This window comes from Colossoma macropomum, unplaced genomic scaffold (genome assembly GCF_904425465.1).
Source record: "Colossoma macropomum unplaced genomic scaffold, Colossoma_macropomum, whole genome shotgun sequence".
Classification (NCBI taxonomy): Eukaryota; Metazoa; Chordata; class Actinopteri; order Characiformes; family Serrasalmidae; genus Colossoma; species Colossoma macropomum.
Genome location: NW_023494785.1, coordinates 16,894,134 through 16,917,364, shown reverse-complemented (window position 1 = coordinate 16,917,364; position 23,231 = coordinate 16,894,134). Strand labels below are relative to the sequence as shown.

General features: G+C 38.3%; 1 protein-coding gene across 3 annotated transcripts in view; it reads left to right on the top strand.

Moving 5' to 3' along the window:
- Positions 1–11,720: 11,720 nt before the first annotated feature.
- ncalda (neurocalcin delta a) overlaps positions 11,721–23,231 on the top strand; it is a 45,396-nt gene continuing 33,885 nt past the window's right edge. For all 3 annotated transcript variants that reach the window (XM_036585122.1, XM_036585138.1, XM_036585103.1), the window contains exon 1: positions 11,721–11,859. The gene's annotated coding sequence lies outside the window, so the exon portion shown is untranslated. The remainder of the gene's footprint in view (positions 11,860–23,231) is intronic.

Sequence of the window (23,231 nt, the reverse complement as noted above, 5' to 3'; positions counted from 1 at the left end):
TCCCACCTTTTTCCTGGCCTCTTTTTTTTGTCCTTGTTCTAACGGCGCTCCCCTCTGCCACTCTGATTGGCTCAATCTGGCATCCGGAGAGAAGGCTCTGGAAATGACTGTTAATTAAAGAGCTGACAGGTTTTGTGCTGCTTATAGTGTGTGTGTGTGTGTGTGTGTGTGTGTGTGTGTGTGTGTGTGTATCTGCTCTATGGCCTGACCTGGATCATACAAGTAACTGCTGTCAGGAGATACAACCAAATGTGACATTTTGCTTGTCACTATCAGAAGAGATAACCTGAAGTAGCTTGTATGCCCCCCTCAACCACCACTCCATGCTCTTTGTTTAGGTATCCTACTTAAAAACTTAACTATATTCATTGGGCCTGCAGAATTGTTTGCACTCTTGAGTGTGTGTAGGTTCTGTTCTTACCTAAGAACAAATCCCAAATAAGAAAACATTGGTGAATGTCAGAATCTTTGTGAAAATTGTGTAAGCTTTAAGAAGAATGGTTGGCGAATGAGGCCCATTGTTCTCTTTGGCCTAAAATGCACTGATCATATACTTTGAAGTCAACAAACTTTTTTTTTCTGCTGGTGTGGAAACATGTAGTCATAAAAAAAACAAAACACCTGCCTTGTCTGAACACGCAAAGACTGCAACAACGCATATCACAACACTTGGTGTTCTGAAGTTCAGGTAATTTAATGTACCCATGTGAGCTTGCATAAGAAACCTTAGAGTTCAGTAGCTAAATAGAGCTCATCAGATGTTAATCTTTAATTGGAATCAATTTATATATTTCATTTGTATCTGAGAATACATTTATGCAGGGCTCAGCTATTGCCTCAATCTCTAAAACACTAAATGCTGGCAATCTTGACCCCATACGACATGTTCTATGGTTTTAAGAGAAACTTAATTTTGTGTATGCATGTTGTGCTCATTTACCTGGATGTATCCGTTTCTGTACCTAGATACATATGTTTCTACTCCTTAACCTTACTTTTGGTAATAGAGATGTTCCTGCTCGGACAGTCACCAAACTATGCTGGATTCTGGGCCTTTAAGACTGGACTTTAAGACCTCTGAAGTACATTATATATATGGAGTCCATAATAAACATATGTGAACTGTTTGGAATAGCAAATAAGAGCTCATTTTGAGTTTAAAGCATAAATCTTGCAGTAAATCAACTACAACCACAAATCTAATGTTATATTATATTATATTATATTATATTATATTATATTACAATATCAAATTTTACATTATCCTTACATTCTTATAAATAAAGGCGCCAAAATGTTTCTTTGCACAATGCTACAAGAACCACATTTGATTCCTTAAAGACCTTAAGGAATCTTTAGGGAACCGGTATTGGTTCCCCTACGGCATCACACAGAGGGCTATTTGTGGTTAACGTTAACATGAATTAAAAAATGAGATAACTGGATGAGAGAAGTCTTATAATGAAAATACAGTCACTCTCGTGTGGTTCTGAATTCAGTGTGTACATTTACGAATGAGTTGGCAGTTTCCTGAACTTGCTTGGCTGGTACAGCATACAGTTGCAGTAGTCAGCCCCCTCCTCCCCCCACCACCCGGTTTGGACCTTTCTTTGGCTCTGTGCCTAGTGAGTGTAATTTGGATGAGTGCTGCTCACTTGCCTTTGGGCTCATTAACAACAATATAAACAGTAATTACAGTGATCGCCTAATTAATTCATTAAAAAAGGAGGGAAAAAAGAAAAAATGCTGTCTGGTTAAGAAGCACAAGCAAATCTTTTTCCAAGATAACAATTTTATGGTAACACTGTTGATGTAATTAGCAATTGCATGCACCAAAAATATAATTCTAACAATTAAAACACTGTTTAATTCCTGTATAATTCATTTCCCCCCCCATATTCTCCCCTTCTATTGTTCTGGGAGAGTTTTTGGAGCCTCCTCCCCTGTGTGAGTAATTATTCCTTTTCTGATCCACTTTTTCTGAACTGCTAAATGAAAATCCTTCCCCTAAATAAATTCTTTTGTTTGGGGGCTATTTGTGCTCGTTTCAGTTCGGGGGGTGATGACTGTTCTGCTCTGTGCCTAATTTGAACGGCCATGTCATTCTCATCTCTTCATTATTAGTCTTAATTAGTTTAATTAGCTTAATTAGTCAATTGTGGCAAGTTAAAAATGATTAACATCCAACAGTAAAAGGGTGATTCATTGTGGTTTTGGAGATATGGAAATAAGTGAGGTTTGACTGAGCTGAAATAAAGTTTATCTTGATTAACAGTAGTTGTGTACGAGGCATCAAAAGAAAACTGCTTTTTGGTGTTGACGAAGCATTTGGACATTTTAGAGGAAGGAATAGAACAGGAGGATCTTTTCTCCTTGAATGTTTTAATTAACTTTCTTTGGAATATTGTTGATATTATGCATACATTACATTTACAGCTCATGAGTTATCCAAAGCTGAACCATTCCTGAATTGCTTTTAGAAGTGTTAGATTATTAGACATCTTTGTTAAACATATCAATCTCAGTTTAGCAAGAATTGATTGCTTCTTTAAAAATGAGTTTTAAAGGGTTTATGTCAGAAAAGCGTATTTGCCTCGCTTTTTTTAAAAAAAGGGACTTTAATATATATGTGAGCATTGTTAAAGTTTCAAAACATACCTTTCACTCGATAGTCCTTACAGTCCATATATGGAAACTAAGCTATGAAAACAGCCTGTTTTGAAACGACTGGTTCTGTAATGCCAAGAGAACCAACTCATTTACATATGCCCACCTATAAAACCTACAACTGTTTCGCCCTGCCCAATTCACTTTGAAGTTATAAGGAGTGTTTCAGCCTGGCGTCAAATTGACAGAGGGGCATTACAGGGCACCCAATCAGAATAGAGCCCATTTACATACATCAGTCTTAAAGGCACAGTAACAGAGTAAACTGTAAGGCATAAAGAGAGGTTAGAAAATGTTTATCCTGTAAAAATCATTTTTGGACCATAAAACCACACGAACAGCATACATGGACCATAAGGGAAAAAATAAAATACAAGAAGATTGTAAGATATGGGCTCCTTAAGTGACAAAGAAATAAATAAGCCAAAAAAAAAAAAAATCAGATGAAAAAGGAAAAATGAAACTGCCTGTTTGAACTACATTACATCCTGCTTTAAGGACCACAGCAGCATCTACAGTGCACACTGACACAGGACTGCACAAACTATGGGCTCATTTGTGCACTCACTACTGTTTCAGTAAGACTGGCACACCACAAATCCAAAGGCTTCAGTTTTCATTTCTCTTTAATTACTGACCTAAGAGCAGTTGTTTTTGCCTCTTAGTTAAAGTTTGGAAGTTCAGTGTGTGATTGTGCTGGGAGTTTCATCCCTCAGTAAGATTCTCTTATCTCATGTTATCTTTTACTTTTTTCCTTCTTCCAACACCTTGGGTCAGGATAGAGAAGGCTGATCTTGGGTCAGCTCCACAGACGGACAGCTGAGCATGCTGTGTGTGCTGGGCGTGCTGTGCAGTGGGGAACTGCTCAATGAGCTGCTGGGTCACATGCACACACACACAGCCATGCCAGCTGACTGCGCGCCAGCCACGGAAACTTCCCACAATTAACACAAATTACTGACAGTCTGCCAGCTATCAGTGGCTGGCATCAGCCTCAAGACTGGCAGCCAGGCAGAGCGAGGTGGAGGCACGGTGCAGTAGGCAGGGTGTGTGCATGTGTGTGTGCATGTGTGTGTGCTTCTATAACACATTAACCCTAGTGTTAATGCACATGGGTGTGTGTTTTGCGTGTGTGTGTATGTGCACCTGTGTGCAACTATGTAAATATTTATCAATTGATTGGCTAATTTGTTGTTCATTAGTTAATTGGTACATTGCAGGTTAGGAAACGACTAGTTATAATTTAAGGCTTTGTCACGAACACCATCTCCTGTCTCAAGTCAGTACCCTTTCTCAGGCCTCTCGTACACCTTACGCACTTAACAAAATGGCTCTAAATAGTCCCAAAAATATGTTCGAACCCTGTCAATAGTAGAACTATATACACTCTACATACATACACTCTTAAAAAAGATGGTTCTTTAAGGTTTCTTTAGTAAGGAAAATGGTTCTATAAAGAACCATTTTCCTTACTAAAGAACCCTTAGAGAACCATCTTTTTTCTATAAAGAATTAGTTCTATAAGATACTATGAATACTCAAACAACCCTTTGCATGATTAAATGGTTCTTTGCATAGAAAGAGTTCTTCAGACTGATGGAGAATGCACTGTAGATGGTTCTATATAGAGCCTTTTTGAAAAGGGTTCTATATAACATCAAAAAGTGTTCTTCTGTTGTTATGATGTCAATCTTGTAACGATAGAAGAACCCTTTTCAGTGTTCTATCAAACCTTTTTCAAAAAGGTTGTATATAGAACCATCTACAGCACATTTCCCATCAACACTTTCATGATGCAAAGAACCCTTTCTTTGAGCGTTCATGATTCTACATTTTCTTTACTAAAGAACACTTGAAGAACCATCTTTTTAAAGAGCGCACAGAACCCTTGAAAAACCTTTATAAAGTGGTGTAGCAATTTTCTCCCCTCTTAATTAGGCTGTAACAGCTCAGCCTGCTGGAGTTTCTTCTTGCACTCTGTTAATACTATTTATTGGGCCTATTTATCCTAAACTGTCTGTGTGTGTGTTTCTTTGCCAAGCTGGACTACTGCCCATCTTGTCTGTCACAAGAAATGCCTTGAGCAGGTGCCCCTGCTCACCTGCCCACCGGACCAATAAAACCACCATAAAGCCTCCTCCATGTCCATTCACCTACTCAAGTGTGCAGAAAGCCTCACCTGCATGCCCCACTCACCCTGATGATGACATTGGTGCCCACACACACTCATACCAAACTATATCTATACTGAGTTCTTCCCATACTCATTCTAACATGCCATCATGATAAGCTTCTAACAGTCATTGGGTTTCATTGATTTGTCATTTTTATCATGATATGATTCCAACAAAAGTCACAGTGTTTATAGATCTATTTCTCACTTCTTACTCTGACAGGCTTGTAACAGTATTCATCAGTTTTTATTGATTAATCTAAATACTTCTGTCCAATAACAGACTCATTTCTTTTCTTTATTTCATATTCACTGTTGACAAATCTTTATTTTTTTTATTGCTCTTATTGCATTACTGTTTTGTTATCTGGTGTCGACCACAGGAGAATGGGTTCCCCTTTTGAGTCGTGGTTCCTCACAAGGTTTCTTCCTCTTGCCCTTCCATTGTCACTCTATGGTTGGCTCATTTGAGGCTTTGTGACAGCAAAAAGTGCTATATAAATGATTTTAGATTGAACTGAATTGCCAGTCCACATTTTTAAGATCAATTTGATCAAGAATCAATTTCCGACTTTTTATGTGTTAAAAATGTCTTGATTCTATAGAGCTCTAATTATAAACTACACAGATTGGTTCTAGACAGGAAAAAAATATTTTTAGAACAAAAGATTAGACACACTAGTGCAAAATAGTGATCTGAGCAATAAACAACACAAAAAACAGAACTTCCTCATATGCAAACCTTATATAGCATGTCTCCATCTTCAATTGCACAAAATGAAATTATGCTTTAAAGCACAATTAAAATTAGACATTACTACAAGTGGTTTTCTTGTTTCATGATTGACACAAAAGACAAGAATTCAGAGACCATCAGAAGAGCCTGAGGGATGTTTTGGCGATACAGCTTTAAATATCAATAAATATCTTAATGAAGGTTATCTGGAGGCATCCCAAGACTAAATTTAATTCAGACTTTTAAATGCCACATTAAGAATACGTTTGCAGTTATGATATACCAAACACATGTTAAAACACATGCCCCTGTCGCATGGGTGACACTGTGTTATTTAACATGCGTGTTGTGATGTCAAATGTTTTCCAAAAAGAAATCAAGCGAAACCTGTCTTTTTCCTAAAATTTAAGACGACATAAATTATAATTTTAAATTATTTAATACCTGTCTCCGCCCCTCATTTGTAAAATGTAATTTCAGACAAGTTAAGACTTTTAAAGGACCCACAGACACCCTGCAATGGTGGCAGTAACCTTTCTAGTCATTAAATATTTGTCTCTTTATAAATGTAGGGTAATAGCACTAGAGGTGCTTAAGAAGTTGCTAAAATTGTGGTTGTGATGCATTTTAAATGTACAAAATAATGCAGAAGACTAAGAGCACCACCTGCTGGGCTGAATCATACATTACATGAGTGAATCTTCAAGAGGCCTGTTCTAAAAGACTCAACAGTAATGACAGTTCATACTACTTGAACCTGTGCATCTGTTAATCGTTTTTAATCACTTTAACACTAGAATTAACTTTGAGTGTAATTGCAATTCTATTCAACATACAACAGGCATTTTATCAAATAATAGATTTGAATACTACTTTCAAAATATTTTTAATTGTTTAAATACAATTGTTGTTATTCACATACAATACAAACACCATTAATAGTAATGAATCCTTAAAACACAATATGCTTTTTGTATGACATTGACAATTTATTTGTCAAGCGTCTATTGCACATTTTCCTCTGCAGTCTTCCAAAGATGTACTGGACATTTTTCTTGCTTGTCTATTATATACTGAAATCACTATGCGATACATAAATGATATCTAGTGTATATTTTGAAATCCATATTTTATTGACATTTTATGACAATAAAAACAACAACAATAATAATAAAACAAATCTCAGTTACAAGCTGGGACAGGGTGCGAAGATATTTCATGTTTTACCTTATCAACTTCTTTGTTTCTTGTGAACATGTGCTCATTCTGAAATTGCCTGTAATATGTTCCAAAACATTTAGGACAGAGGCAACTTTACACTAGGAGCATTATGGAACATTCAAAAAACATCTCAAACAGGTGATGAAATCATGCTGGGGAATAAAAGGAGCAGAGATCACCTCAGTGTTTTTTGAGTAAGCATGGGTTGAGGCGTCAGTGAATAATCCAACAGTTTAAAAACAATGTTTCTCAATGAGTGATTACAAGTATTTCACCCTCAACAATGCATAATTTCATCAAAAGATTCAAAGAATGGGGAGAAATCTCTGTGTGTAAAGGGCAAGGCCTTGCATTAAAACTCTGTAAAGAAAATTTCTGTAAAGAATATCACATGAGCTCAAGAATACTTTAACAAATTATTTCAATAGACACCACCTGTTGCTGCATCCACAAATCCTATCTCTGGGCCAAAGAAGAAAAGGAACTAATAAAGTGTTCCCAGTGTGAAGTTCAAAAGCCAGGCTCTATCATGGAGTGGGTAACCTACCCATCTGTGTAGGCACTATTAATGCTGAAGGAGATATACACATTTTGGCAATAATATCAGTCTGCAGAGCCGCAGAGCCACAGTTTCACGCCAGCAGTTTCACTCCAGCAGGTTTAAGCCAGAGGCATTTAACGCATGCGGTTTTTCTTAGCGAGTTTTAGGCTGACCAACAATTCAGTCATTTTATGTGGGTTTCCAATAAATTTCTGATAAACTTGATTGGACTAATGTTATATTTTAAGCCTTAGGCTAAAACAAACTTTGGTTTGAATGCATATAGAGATTCACAGGGTAAATTCTACACAAACTACAGTTTATGTGGCTTGGGTAAACTAATAGGTTATGTAGACATATAGCTCAATTAACTTACCCCTCAATATGGGGGCTTTATGTGTACACTTACATTACATGCGCAGGAATAAAACTTTAACTTAGGCAGGTTTAAACTGAGCATAATATTAAGCTTTAGGCTAAAACAAACTTTAGTTTGTTAATGTTTTCCTGCTGAAAAACCCCAAAGAAATCATTAAGTGTTTCTTTTGGTTTCTAATGGTTTTGTAATGTGTTTTAGCTTATGGTTTAACTGGTTACCAATAGTTGATTCGTATCCCTTCCTGAATGATAATATGCATGGCGACTCATACAACCAGCACAAACAGTCGCTGTTTACATCAGAGATGTTAGAAATGAGGAGATCAGCCACTGTTTGAAATATGAATGCGAAAGCTTGTAACTCTCAACTTTCCTATAAGGACTTAGATGGCACAATCGCGCTGTCCTACTGCGCATACGTTCCACTGGCCTGATACTGCAGGTGTAAATCTGCGGCTCTGCAGTTAGACCCTTCTCCATTTTGGAAACTGAGAAATTTTATTGTTTTTCGAAAAATATGTGCCAATTTTGAATTTAATGCTAGCAACGTTTCAAAAAAAGTTGGGACAGGGGCATGTTTACCACTGTGCTGCATTGCCTCTTCTTTTAACAACACTCTGTAAGCATTTGGGAACTGAGACCAACTGCTGTAGTTTTGAAAGTGACATGTTTTCCCATTCTTGCTTGATATAGGATGTCAGCTGCTCACAGTTCAGGGTCTCCTTTGTCATATTTTTCATAATGCGGCAAATGTTTTGAATGGTTGACAGGCCAGTTACGCACCCACACCCTTTTACTACAGAGTCATGTTGTTGTATAGTGTAGAATGTGGTTTGGCATTGTCTTGCTGAAATATGTGAGGCCTTCACTGAAAAAGACGTTTTTTGAAAAAGATGTTTTATGGTTTGTTCTTTGCATGGTAGTGTTTTAACTTACATTTGTGGATGCAGCAACGAACTGTGTTCACAGACAGTGGTTTTCAGAAGTGTTCCTGATTTCCAAAACTGGGTAAGAATTGTGTCTGTTTTTAATGCAGAGCTGCCTGAGGGTGACCCACAGCAATCCAACATTTTGGCCTTGTTCCTTGCATACAAAGATTTCTCTGAATCCTCTGAATTTTTATGATATTATGTATCCTAGATGATGAAATCCCCAAGTTCCTTGCTATTTTACATTGAGAAACGTTATTCTTGAATTGTTGCAATACTTGCCCATGCAGTCTTTCACGGAGTTTCAACCTTTGATATGTTGTCTTTGTTATAATTTTTTAACTTAAATATTAGGGTTTAAATGATTTGCACATCATTGCATTCTGTTTTTATTTACATTTTGCACAGCGTCCCAACTTCTTTAGAGACAGGGTTGTATGTTGCTTTTTAGACAACATCTTTTTCATGGACATCCATTGCTTATTTAACACATTTCCACATTTTGCACGTGTTACAACAGCATGGCTGCGTGATCAGACAGTTAGAGTCTCCCACTGAAAGCGTGTTATGAAGCATGAAATATGACAGTGAAGGGCCTGTGCAGTTGCACAGCTGAAAACTAGTACAACACAAAAATGACAAAATATTCCACTTTCAAAACTGGATCAGTTTGTGTCCTCAGTCTCCAAATGATTATTAAATGTTGTTAAAAGGAAAGTTGATGTAACAGTCTGGTAAACATGCTTCTGTTCTAACTTTTTAAAACACGTAGCAGGTGTCAGATTTGTAATGAGCGCATATTTACAAAAAAAGTTCATAAGTTAAAACAACAAATATTGTATTTATGTTATGTACAGTTACACCACACAGAATTTAGCAATCACTACTTTCTGTTCTTACTAGCATTTCACATACCGTCCCTTTTTTTTATATTGGCTTTTATAATAATAATGTACATAATCACATTATGTCACTCTTGTTTTGGCAGTGGGACTGTTTTTTGTGTAAATGCAGAAACACAGAACTATAAACTTAATGAAATGAGGCCTAGCATTAAAATTCCACTAGATGTCAGTGAAAGCATGCGTTATATCTTATCTCAGTGGTGCCACATGTTTCTATCAGTAGCATTTCTAAATATCTGGGTCTAAAAAATGTAAGCAGTATTGTTTTTCTCTGAGTATAACTCAAGAGTCCTGACTTCCTTTATTATATTTTAGACAAAGTAAGGCTTTAAAATGACATCTAAAAGTCATGTGTCAACTGGTCAGTGAAACCAAGAACTGCACAATTCCTAAAACTCAAACCACAGACCTGCAGAAACTGGGCCATTTCGTTTTGCAAAACAACGGATTTAGATTTCTAAATAAACTGTAAGATCAAGAGTAAATGATATAGAATACACGGCTGCATCTTCTGTTCTGGTGATCTTTCCACTTTGACTGCGTTTTTATTGTATTTTTTACCAGTTTCATCAGGGAGGTAACTCTCCGTTTCGCCATAAACTATTCTGACCCAACATAACAAAAGCTTCACCTGCAGACAATAGCGACAGGATTGCGTAGGTGTGGATGTCATGAGAAAGCAAGGAGAATAGGCTAGTCTAGTGTACAGCATTACTGTGCATATGCCAACAGTGTTTGCATAGCTTATGTATTTGAACAGTTTCACCACAGATTTTTATGCAGAACAGCTCTGGTATCACAAAATCCCACTACATTGTCACATTCTGATCATGTGTGACAGGCAGAATCTCAAATACAAGTATACTTGCAGTCACAAATTGAGTGTAGATGAAGTAAAAGGCCTAAAACTATAGTCAATATACTCTACATAAGAATGTGGTGTTTAACAAACACATTGGCAGGTAGCTAACATGCTCCTACAGTAATTCTGCAGGTTTGATTGTAAAACTACAACAATCAAAGTAAAAAAAAAAGTTACATGTCTTTCAAGTTTCAAATGCCATGAACTCATTGTAGGAAAGTAAATATATGCTACTGTTAGTTTGGCACTAGAGGGCACAAACAGAAATGAGCATTATTATAGCCATGGCATTTGGATGAATAAAGGCTAAGTAAAGGTCTCTGCTTTAAAACCTGTTATACAATGGTATGCACAGCTGGTATATGTTCAGGTTAAAAATTTTCATGAAATGGCTGGAACATTCGGCGCTGTTTTAGTGTGTTTTTGGCCTAAGCAGCTTCACAGCTCTGAGTAAAGGATGCAGTGCTATCCTCTTACTCTATGTGCAAGCAAGAGTACCACGAGTTTACCACCCAGTCTGACATCTAGGGAATCTAAAGACATGTTTACTAAAAAAGCTGAAAAAACAAGATTCCATAAATGAAAATAAATGAAGATTATTTTTTTTCAAAGACACAAATCTTCAAAACATATAACAACAGTATATATTAAAAAGATACTTTATAGTAATATAGTTTCTTTTATACACATACTGTTTTTTATATTATGATAATATTGTAAAGGTGAAAAAGTTATGAAAAGGTTACTAGTTGTATCGCCTAATCAAAGGACATCTAAACCTCAGGAACATGGGCATTTAGAATTATAATCTGGACATTCCCAATCACTGTGAATGGTGATAAAATCTTTGGATATTACCAGACCAGACACTTTCAAACTGAGCAAGTATTAAAGCAAGCCAGTTAAAAAGTTCCTATGCTTGGGATTTCCCTTAAGTTATTCCATTTAATTATACTTCCTGCTTCCTACATAGTGTTCTACATGGGTCATGAACTAATGGCTTCTACACTTACATAGCTTAATTAGCTCTACATGTCCAGCAGGGAGTCATCTGTATTCAGCTTGTGTCGTTCTCACCTCACATAAGATGCACTGAAAGGTGACACTATGTTTAAGGAGGCAGAAAAACTCACATTCAATGTGAAAAGTGAGATATGAAAAAAATAACTCTGACTCTTTCAACAGTCCCGAGAGAAGCTGTGAAACATCCTCCACTCCTCAGACTAGGCCACACTGAGCTGCATGAGGGCGTATATGGTTCAGCGAGTGACGTCATCAGGCCGTTCTGGTGCCCAGCGGCGAGAGAGAAAGAGAGAGAGAGCAGGAGGCTTTCGATTCAGTTTCGCATTTTAGTTGAGTTCTTTTCACTCTTCACTCTTGTTTTCGCCTGTTGAAAAAAGCATCCCTGTTCTCCAGGTCTGTCATCCCTCTGCGACGGTTCACCGCGGTGAGTTTCCTTTTAAACTTTTTACCGAGCTCTGCCAGCTTCGTCCGCTTCGTCAGAGCGACACAAAACTTCAGTTGTTGTTCTTCGGTCTTTACTACAACATCTCTGTAGCTGACGACGCGCTAGCTGGTTGCTAGCCCAGCTAAGTAGTAACGCGTTGGTGTGTTTCGTGCAGCTTGCTGCCTTAACGTGGTGGATAGTGAGCTAACTGAAATGAATAACCAGCGATAAAGCTCGCAAGAAACAGTTTGAAATCTCGGTGTGCGTCTTATTACTGTTTTCACTTGTCCACAATGCGTTTAATTCGTTTCGCGATTAATTAGCTTGTTGGCTAACCTGTAATGGGAAGTTTGCAACAGCCAGATGTTGATCAGTCTCAGCAGAGCTAGCGTCAGTTAAACCAGTCAAACTTTTAACGAACTGTTTCCGAAGAAACAGCTTCAGCTATTTTGTCCAGACGTCCAGTTCGTGCGATATTCTAGCTGCGGCTGACCGCTAACGCTGCTCGCTTTTCAGGAGAAGTGTTTTTAGAGTTTCTCAGTTAACCTACGCTAATCTTCCGAGGTCAGAGCCAGCTCTGTTAGATCTGATTCACTGAAGGTCTCCAGTTCCCAGGGCAGCTGTATCATGTGATGATGCCTTTGTGTTAAGGCGCCTCAGGGACGTTTTTAGGACTCAAGCAGAAATGAAATCGACCATTAACCTTTACCGAAGGCTGTTGTTGTAAGTTACAAATATGTGTCACATTAGCTGAGTTGTTTATTGATGGTGGCCCCAATAATTTTAAGAACGGATCTTAAGAGGCCTGTCACTGTCGTGCTGTTTCCTGTTGGCAAGCTCTTTCCGATGTGCATTTTGAAGTATTAAACAGCTTAGAAGGGTTTAATTGAACGAGCTATTGTTGAGGGATTGTGTAAGGGTTTTAATCCCCAAATCCTCCTTGTCAGTCATTTGCCAAATTATGCCCATCTCTGCTGAGGCAGATTTCCAGGACACCATTCCTCATAATCAGTTTTCTGTGCTGTGCTCTAATGCAGAGTTCTTAGGGGTCCCCTGATGAAGGGTCTGACTGTGAAGTCACCTAGTTATAACAAATTTGGCATAGATATAGTACTTGTTACACAATGCAAACAGCAGACATAGCAAGCAAGATACTCAACAAACTTTCGCATAAATAAATTGGTGAATGCTATTTCAACAGCGCACTTGCCTGTTAGACATTGACACATTTCTCACAGTATCTTAAATAATGTGGCCAGTTCATAGTATTCAATTGCGTCATTAAGAAGACCACATCAACATGTTGGTAGGCAAGCTGTAAATCTCACTGTGCTCTGATAGAGCTTGTTTCATCACTGTTACTGCAGTTACAACCCTGCAGGTGGCTGAAGGATAAAAAGCAAAATAAATCAGAATGACCACAAATAGCATGAAAAGATACATGGACATTATAGATTCAGCCTCCAGAAAACACTACAAGGAGATGATTAGCTGGATTAGTGGACTGGATCCGTATGACCTGCTTACCATTAGTTCAGAAAATTCCAATCGATGAGATTTTACAAAAACTAATAAAAGTGGCTACCAAAGCTGGTAGTAAATTCATAAACATATATAAAGCTGAAGTTAGCTTCTTATTCGCCAGCTTCTCATTTGAAATTGCTGTTCCACCTTAAATGGTGCTGCAGTTACACTGAGGTGCCTTAAGCGTAGAATGAATTATGAAAGTTTGCGAATGTGAAGCTAACGTCGGCTTACCTGAATACATGAATTAATTTATCTTAATAAATGCATCCTTAATCAACAAATACCTTAAACTTTCACTTGGAAATATTTCATGAACAGCTAACGTGCAGCACAGCAAAGCAGCAGTTGAACATGTCTCACTGGCTGATCTAATGCCACGTCCCAAACCACACACTACTTTACCTACTACACTAATGAGTGCATTTCTAATGGTATATGCACTGTTTTTACACACTAGTTAGTCTGTGCTAGTATGTGGTTTGGGACGCGCCACTAAGGCCCAATCCCATTTCACCCCTTGCCCCTACCACTTAGCCCTTAGCTCTCTGTTTTGCGTGTTCACGTCTAGGGTTAGGGTGTCCCAATTTTTGTTGAGATAGAGGGGTAGGGTGAAGGGTTAGGGCTATATGGCCCTCCAAATGGAGGTTTTTCAGAGGCGCACTCCAAACAGAGTGTTATGAGGGAAAAAAAGAAAAACCGGCAAGATGGCTGCGCGAGCGACCAAAGAAACCCACAAGTGTAAGTATTGTCTCCGTTAAAAAATGACGATAACCATCGTATTATCTTAGTTTAATGTTGTTTCAATGCATTATGGTCTTCATAATATGCTTCTTCATAACAAGCATAAAAATCGCTGATAGCATGCTGTCTCGGTAGCTAGCTAGCTAACTTTCCCGTTCCACCTAAATAGTCCAGCAGTGTTAACGCCTGAAGCACCAGAATGTAATTGCTGCACCATTTAAGGTGGAACGGGAAAATACGAACAAGAAGCTGGTGAATAGCTGACTTCAGCTTCATATCACCAAAGAATTAGCGGTGGGTGATAATAAATAATTGTCTTATACCCCTTTTTGAAAGCACATGATGCTCTAAATGTAACTAAAGCCCAGCAGTGAGGTCGCTGAACTTTTCCCTTCTCTGCTATCTCCTATAACAGGCTAGTAGCCTGTCAATGAAGCAGTGTTTTTTTTTCATTTGAGGGTTGTCCCATTTCGTAGGGCAAGATTTCAACCACTAACTCAGTTCCAAGGGGTTAGAGTGACACTCGAAAACAAGGGGTAGGGGTAAAAAAAGAAATGGGATTGGGCCTAGTAGCGCATCGGAAAATCTCAGCCATTTAGATTTCAGCTTTTATTTGTTATCACTACTAGCCTTAAAAATGAAATTTAAAAAAGTGATCCAAAAAAAAAAAATCTTGCAATGGACTGTTTAGGGTGTTTCCTGCATTCTGCCCCCTAACCCTCCTCCCTGCCCCCACCGTGACCCAGGAGGACAGGCAGCTTAGAAGATGAATGAATGAATGAATGAATTATCCAAAAACTTGTTTTACTGCCTTTGCTGGACTGGTTATAGCTTTATCTCATTACAAACCGCCACAGCACTGCTGAATGAACTTGACCTTTTTTACCAAAATGGCAGCAGCGCAGTTGTGATGTCATCAGAATACTATCAGTTGGCCAACGCGCTGTTCTAGCTTGTTAGCTAACTTATTAACGTTGCAGCTGTTGAGCATTCAGGACAGTGGAATAGCTGCATAAAATCAAGGGAAATCCTAAATAAAATGTGAAATTTACGTTTGCACTTACTAGGTAAGTAAAGTGAATTCTTGACTAATCTTGCCTGTACTTTGTGGATTTGCAGGGCTGTGAATCAGCGGAACTGTTAGATTGTGAACCACTAGATTATATGATTATGTTACATATTTGTGCTGTGTTTACAGTTTATCAGGGGAGGAATCTAATGTTAAGACAATAAGAACCTCATGAGGACAGTAATTTAGTCAAACCTTTTTTTCAAGGAAATAGGATGGAACCTTCTCAAGTTCAATTTTGTCTCTCTTATGGGTGGTCTTTTTGTTCTTACTGTGTTTCAGACTCCTTCAGTAATGCTCTAACAGAATACCAGCATAGAGGAACACTGTGATATGACTATCAGTAGCATTGTGTCCAAGAAATCCAGATGAAGGAAAATAATGAAATTAAACCCAAGTACACAAAGTTCTGGAGAAAAATCAAGATATCTGAAATTTGCCAAAGATAGGCTTTAGCAGGTGGGCTTCTTTATAGTGGATGGATTGGACCCCCTTTCAAGCTCACCCTCCATAAATTGCTGGTAATCTACAGCAGATGGAAATTAGTGACACTGATGCAAACTCGGCAATTCAGCAATAGCACACGCAGTTGTGTGTTCCTGTGCCAGATGTCTCCTCTTGTTTTCTTTCTGTTTTTTGGCAGCGACTGTGCTAACACATATTATCTGCCACAAGAGAGCTGGCACATTAACTATGCTTGCTGTTCTTTCTGTCAATTTCCATCACTGCTGAAGCTGAGCCAGTGAGAGCATGTGAGGATGATGACAGTACAGTCACCGGCAGACTCTCATGGTTAATTTCTCCTCTCAGTAGCCCGGAAGGTTGAACTTGCGACCTAGTCGTATGACTTGCTGTGGCGTTGTCTTTCAGATTAGGAAGTCTGTTGGTTTCATTTTGTTGACAAGACTAATTGCATTCTTTTGTTGACAAGACTATCCCACCACCAGCATATATTGACAGCAACCCAATTATATATTTTTTTCATTTTAAGAATACATCCAAAGTAAAAATATTTTGTATTGTTATGAAAACATCAGGCTGCAGATTGTTACACTTAGACCTGTGGGAATCACTACGAATGCAATAAAATGCCCAGTGTACCAAAAACAATAGAAGATTGTGTTAACGGTTGTTTCCGTGCTTCTCCATGGTTTGCAGTTGTGTTGCGTAAATGCCCGCCATGATGGAAACTTTCCTCTATAAATAATGGAAACTAATAGGTAATAATGGAAATTATGTGGGAATATTGGGCATTGAAAGATCCTACTGCCTTGTCACAAGCGTACCTTAAACAAAGAGTCTGCATTCCAGTCTAAAGTTTCTAGAAATTCTCACACCTGTCCCTTTACATAACCAGTTGCTTTTTCCCTGGTGCAGCATAATCCCTCTGATATGACTTGCTGTTTGTGTGGGTGCTGATTGGCATGCTCTGAAGTGAATGTTGTGCTGAGGAGCACTATATTTGGTTTGAAGCCGTTAAAAAATCCAAAAAATGGATCACATCATGCCAAAATACACAACGTTCATTGCTGAAATAACTGTAAAATAACTTACATTTAACATATAACACACAACACACATAACTTGCATTTTATTTTTTATTGGTTACTATAATAAATAACTGTGTAATATATGTAGAACATAATGAAGGATAATTGCAAATAGAATGTCATCAGTGCAAGTGTCGAGACAAATAAACATGGGAGACCACAATAACCACCCAGTGCCACCAGGCACTCCTGCTGTAGGTAAAACCCACCCAGTTCTTCAAAAAACATCCTGACAAGAAATAAACAAGTGAATATTGGAAACCATAAAGAAATGATAAAATGATGAGTCATCTTCATAGATTATATGTCATATTAGACCATGCAGCTAAAGATGATGGCAAGCTAGCTAATGGGGTGGGCGATGTGGCAAAAAATCTTGTCATGATAGTTAGACATTTTACCGATACACAATATGCACCACATTTCATTTTTCTGAGATTCAACAAGTTGGAATAGACAAAATAGAACCTGAAGTGGAACATAGAAAAATACTATTATAATATTGAACCTACATCTACAATAATTTTAATTCAATATTTTACTAACTGCACTGCACTAAATCCATTTAAACAGACCTAATCATGCCCACTTTGTAATGAAACGTGTTGTTTGTCAGTGTTCTGTAGATACTAACAGTATTCATGATAGGCTCAGAAAAGTGTATTGTGATATAATTTATCATGATAACAATTGAATATCGTTGCCCACTCCTACTAGCTACTTCACTCGGGGTAACTAAAGTAGATACGGTTGGCTAAATAGGCTGTAGCTGATGATATAAACAAATACATGATTTAAATATATAGATGTGATAATTGTATGCCAAAGTTTGGGCACCCCTGGCCAAATTACATATTTTGTTGATTTTTAAAGTGGAAAAGTCAACACAACCTCTGCGTAAAAAAATCTGCAAATGTTTATGCACAAATCCTTTCTATATGATTAACTTAACAATATAACAATATGGTAATATTAATAGTAAAATAGTAATTGTGGCATGTGCAAAAGTTTGGACATCTTAGTAAGTCTGCACTTATTAACACTTCTTTTGGCAGAAATCACAGCTTTCAAACACTTTTTGTAGATAGGAGCCTTTCTGTTCTTGTTCTAGGAATTTTCACCCAGTCTTCTTTACAGAACACTTGTAGTACTGTGATTTTCCTGGGCTGTCTTGCTTGCACATCATGGTTAAGATCAACCCATACATTTTCAGTGAAGTTCCATTCCAAAAGCTGTAGCTTCACTTCTGTTTCATGGCGGATTTTGAGGTGTGTTTTGATACCTGTTGCAGGAGCCAGATTCTTTTAGGCTTTAGTTTCTTAACTGACTGTTTTACATTTACTTCAAGAATTTGCTGATATTTTATTGGAATCCGTTCTTCCATCTACATGTGCAGTGTTTCCTGTTCCACTGGCTGCCACACAATCCCAAAGCATAATGGGTTCACCTCCATGCTTTACAGTTGGCAAGGTGTTCTTTTCATCAAATGCTGCTCTTTTTTCTCCAAACATGCCTTTGGTGATTGTGGCCGAAGAGTTAAATGTTTACTTTATCAGCGGACAGCACTTGTTTTCAAAATATTTCTGGGTTATCTAAATGTTGTTTTGCATACTTCAGACATTGACTTTTGTATTGGGGTTGGAGGTAAGGTTTTCTTCTGATAACTCTTCCATGCAGATTATGTTTGTGAAAAGAATTCTGCACAGTAGAAAAATTCACCGCCACTCTTACGCCAGATAACCTTCCTTCCTGTTTTGCTGTGCCTTTTTGTCTAGATATTGGAGTTTTCTTCCAAATCTTGCCTTGACTTCCACAGATGCCCTTAAGTGCCATTTCAGATAGTGGAAATTGCAAGCTTGAAGTACTCTAATATCTTTTTGTAGCTTTCCCCTGCTTTGTGGGCATGAGTTATCTTCATTTTCAGATCCGCAGCCAGCTGCTTGGTGGAGCCAATGGTTGTTTAGTGTTAGCACAAGATTTGAAGTGTCAGAGTTTATCACACTCAGGAATTGTCATCAGCTGATATTTCTTAATGACAATTCTTGACCTACTTAACCAAGTCAATTTAGGCCTAGCAGGTTAATTAAGTTTTGAGACTGAAAGTTTTTGCTTTTTTTCTTAAATAGTTTAAAACATAGTTTGTTTAGCGTGCAGCAAATTTTGTGTTTACTTCTCCCTTCAAAATAAAATATGTAATTTGGCCAGGGGTGCCCAAACTTTTGTATGCAACTGTATTCTCCTCTGATGTTAGTGCTTTACAGCGCATGAGTGGATCAGGTAGCATTCACTAGCTAACCATGGATCTGGGTTTGTGGCTGAGGAAATTCAGAATGAGAGATTTATGAAATACTGCCAGGTGTTGCTTATCATAAACCAAACAGTAGCTTTTTATTTAGGCTTGAATTTATTTTTTAGCAGACTTTGACAAGCCAACACTCCAACACCTCATGTGGATGATCTGTGTAGTAGTTAGCTAGTAATCAAGTAGTGCTGATGCACGCAGAAGATACTGAAGTGAGTTTAAGCGCTGCTGTTCAGCCATGCCAGTTAGAGAATTTTTTTTCTCCATGTGCTCGCACCTTAACTCATCTGCCAGTCATTACTCTATATGGCTTATATAGATTGCTGTTGTAGGAGGAATGAAGGAGAGGAAGCAGTGACCCCAAATTAATGCATCAATTTGAAAAAATGCACAACATGCAGGCTGCACTAAACTTGAACTCGCAAAACACAACAGCTGATTTGAGGGCTGTAGTGCCCCCAGCTAATCAGCATCATCTCTCCAGAGCATTTGGGCGGTGCCACAATGTCATGACTGGGAGAACTTGGAAAGACTGTGTAAAATCATTCTTAAAAATGTTATCCAGGGGGCTCCCGAGTGGTGCAACCATCGAAGCATTGGCTCTATCATAAGGAAAATGCGAGTTCGATCACTGGTGATGCTACAGCCATCCGTGGCCATGAGTCCAAGTGAGCACAATTGGGTGGGTAGGATGGCCCCCTGTGTCCCTGCATCACTCAGCGCAATGGTAGCCAGTGCAGGTGTCCGTTAGCTGACATAACAATCTGTTAGCTGGCAGTTGGCTCTTTCCTCCAAGTGCATTCAGCTGTCCAACGATGTTGCGTTGGAAGTTGCGGAGGACGCTCCTAGCGCTGGTGATATCGTGTGACTGGGGGAATCCTAACTAATGGGTACAGTTGGATGTGGCTAAATTGAAGAGAAAACTGGGGAAAAAATAAAACACTACTACTAATAATAAAAAATGTTATCCAGAACACAGATCATGAGTTGTTGAGTCACTTAGAATGTAAAAAGTGGTGTGTGCTAGGGTTGTGAGGTATGACGATAATACGGTATACCACAGGATGTGAAAAATGTTGTCTTTAAAAATGATGTGTCAAATTTTTGGTCCATGTCTGAACGCATAATAAACACATTCCACCCATTTAGTTTTAGAGGGCTCACTGACAGGTGGCGCTGATAAGAGCCAGAAAAAAGCCTCAGAAAAACTGAGCATAATAGCAGCTAGACATGGCGAAGAGCTGCATACATCAGAACATACATGAGCAGAGCGCTCATTTTCAGAATCAAGCCTATTCTGTGATTGTGGCACTGTTTAGGTCTGTAGCTGCTCTCTAAGCTAACATTAAGGTAGCATATGAGGCTAAATATCCCAGCACCACAGAACAGGTTTAATTTAGCCTTTCTCTCCCTTCAGCGTTGCTAAGTGTTACTTTTTCAGATTTAAATCATTATTTCTAATCATCTAAACTTGTCATTGCTTTCAGTTAGCCAGAATCAAACATACTCTGTGGTGGGCAGAGCTGTTAGCATGCTAGTGAAACTAACTAACCAGCACCTTTCTTCTGTTAGTAGTACTGATTAACGTTTATCAGTTGTTTGATAGATGGTTTGACCTTTATTGAATAACAGTTTGAAAATCGCGCGTTGTGTTCACTTATTTGGTAGCCACGTAAAGCGAACTCTGTTTTTCGATTTTGAAATAACGATGAGTCTGCAAAATCACTCCGCTGTCAGGAAGGTATGGAAAAAATAGATACCGCCCAAGCCTGCTATATAATGCAGCACGCTGACATTGTGATCACCAGGGTGTTCATGCCAGGATTGCAGGTTTAAGTCCTGTCTGGTGGATGGATTGCCTAGTTATACAATGTTAGCTTCCTCTGCTGAGGACCTCTGCTGATAGGGGTGGATATTGTCTACAACTTTACGAAATGATCCATATCAAGCAACATGATGTGGTATATTGACAAAACACACTAGATGTACAACAGACATTTTAGTTAATGTATACCTTAAAATTTGTTCTAAAAACTATAGTAACAAAGAGTAAATAAGTAAGGATAGAGAGAATGATAATGATTTTTTTGTATTAATTCTTACCTAAAAAATGTTTGACTTATTTATTTATTTATTTATTTATTTATTTATTTTGGGAAAAAAAGGAAGACTAATAAATACATTAATTATGATAAGCGCTCTTCTAAGAACTAATTGTCGGTGTGATTCACTTTGAGGTGCTGGTCAGAGCACAGCGGGGCAGAGGAGTGAACTTTGGTTCACAAACCGCAGCGGTGAGCAGAACACTCCATCAGGAGTTCAGTTTTTGCTATCGACCATGGCGGTGGAAAAAACTGGATGTAGGTTTTTTTGGGAGGTGTGAATGGCAAACATCTCGTGCCTTACAGTTAAAATAAACATGACATCAGATGAGGAGGACACTGAGAGGAAGAGAAAGCCTCAGACCTTGTGATTTTCAGTTATCTGTATGATGTGTTCCAAAACTTGAGAGGTAAAAATGCTTGATGTGTATGTATGTAAAAAGATGTAAATGTAAAAAGACAGGGAGTCAGAAACCAGGGGTTCAACCTCAACTGACGTCAGATTGTTCACACATGGCCACAAACAACTGTCTGTTCCTAAGGGCAAATATGTCTTTGTTAAATGAGTTCTTCTCAAGAATATATGGTTGTATTGATTTCTTTATAGCTGATTTATATGTTGAAGTGGCATGAAAGCGTGCAAACATGTGAACGAATGTCAACATGTGAATAAAGCATGTGAAGTGTTACACTGTTCTGCTACTCACAATATTTTCCCAAGGTTGGCAGGTCTGCGTGCAGAATACAGCAGAACAACAGAAGCGAAAAGGGAAAATCCGCACGCTAACACCATCTGTAGCCACATCTGTACAGTTTCTGACGTGATGAAAAAAATCACAAGTACCAATGCCACAGTGCAAAGCATAACTTAAAAAATATCATTGCCTTTGTGCTCTGTTGTCAAGTATGCTGGATTTTCTGGCATTTCAGTTTAAGTCTGGTGTGTCCTGAACTTCTGATTTGCCATCACAAATTCGCAGTTTTTTTTATTTTTTTTGGTCAAGACATTCAATTATGTCATAATTAAGATGTGAAGTAGAAGAGGCATGAATACCATGTAAGTTATTATTTTGTTCTGTGCACGTGTCTGAGTGTTCTGAACATTTACGCTCTAGGCAGATGCCTTTCTGAAACCCCTACATGTAGCACTACAAAGAATGGCTGCTACAAAGAGCGGCTGGAACAAAGAGTTCCTACACAATGCCTACACTTAATTTAGGTGAATGAAGAAGAGTGAAACACAGTTCAGCTTTAAAGTGCTCAGCATCTGCTTCAATGTACTTAAAGAAACTGTGTAAAATGTGTGATACAGTTCTGTGTCACACTTGCACTGTAACAGCTTTCAAAGGTACTTTTCAGAAATATTGTTGCAAGGGCTGATTGATGTTTCAGCATTCTGCTTGAAGTAGACCGTCTCTTTATTTGGTTACTGTTAAAGATTCTGTTAAATTCTTCCATAATAAATACATTCATTGTGCGTGGGTATTGAGTGGTTTTGGAATCTGGGCCTAGAACACTCAAGATGGTCCAAAACTAAAGCAGAAGTTAACAAGTAGTATTTAATATGTCTCTCCGTAGTCGTCTAGAGTTGTAACAGATAGCACCCACTCAGTTCTGTTGGCAGAACGTAACCACTGTTCTGAGATGAATCATCCAGTCGTTCATTGTTTCAGATTCGTGACCAGCCAGTGTTCATGGAGAGGTGTGAATGCTGCATGCAGTTAGTCTCCACAGAGAGAACAGTGCAGCTACAGCAAACACATTAAGCTCTCCATCTGAAATGAGACAGGAAGTTTTTCTGTGTGAGTGGGCTGAAAATCGTGACTGTTGTCGCTGCCATGAGGAAGAGAACTGAAAAACTAAAGCACTTGTAGGCGTGCAGCCCCCCAACCCCCCATGAAAGTTTTTGGATATTTAATTTTAGTCTCTGATTGGATGGGCAGCAACTTTATTCATTAGTAAATAACAGCAGTTCTCAAATCTTCTATTCCTTGATTACAGAGAGCATCACTGTAGTCTCTGTTACAGCAAAGCAAAAATGTATTTTGCAAAATGAAAAATAAAAATACTAATAGGTACTT